The sequence below is a fragment of the Schistocerca americana genome, chromosome X (genome assembly GCF_021461395.2).
Source record: "Schistocerca americana isolate TAMUIC-IGC-003095 chromosome X, iqSchAmer2.1, whole genome shotgun sequence".
NCBI lineage: Eukaryota > Metazoa > Arthropoda > Insecta > Orthoptera > Acrididae > Schistocerca > Schistocerca americana.
Window position 1 is genome coordinate 720,241,942 of NC_060130.1, and position 532 is coordinate 720,242,473.

The 532-nt window shown below is 48.3% G+C and overlaps 1 non-coding gene across 1 annotated transcript; it reads left to right on the forward strand.

Annotated features, from left to right (window-relative positions):
- The first annotated feature begins 236 nt into the window (after positions 1–236).
- Trnas-cga lies at positions 237–310 on the forward strand. Its single transcript has one exon. It is a non-coding gene; the product is annotated as a tRNA-Ser (tRNA).
- The last annotated feature ends 222 nt before the right edge of the window (positions 311–532 follow it).

A 532-nucleotide genomic window follows, 5' to 3' on the forward strand; every position in this document is an offset into this window, starting at 1 on the left:
ACCTTGCAGAACTAGCACTCCTGAAAGAAAGGATATTGCGGAGACATGGCTTAGCCACAGCCTGGGGGATGTTTCCAGAATCATCCCCCAGGCTGTGGCTAAGCCATGTCTCGGCAAAATCCTTTCTTTCAGGAGTGCTAGTTCTGCAAGGTTCGCAGGAGAGCTTCTGTAAAGTTTGGAAGGTAGGAGACGAGATACTGGCAGAAGTAAAGCTGTGAGGTCCGGGCGTGAGTCGTGCTTCGGTAGCTCAGATGGTAGAGCACTTGCCCGCGAAAGGCAAAGGTCCCGAGTTCGAGTCTCGGTCGGTGCACACAGTTTTAATCTGCCAGGAAGTTTTTATATGTAGATGTAGATGTACAAGGCTATAAAGCTGCCGCAGACTAACAAATTCACTTGACCTAAATTACCCTCCAGTCGACTATGCACATCCTAACTGTCGAATATCTATCGTTAAAGCAGAGCTACCGCTTGTCAGAACACGCACTTCAGTCCTAAACCGACAAAGCTTTTCGAAAGGCGGAATTGCCAATAA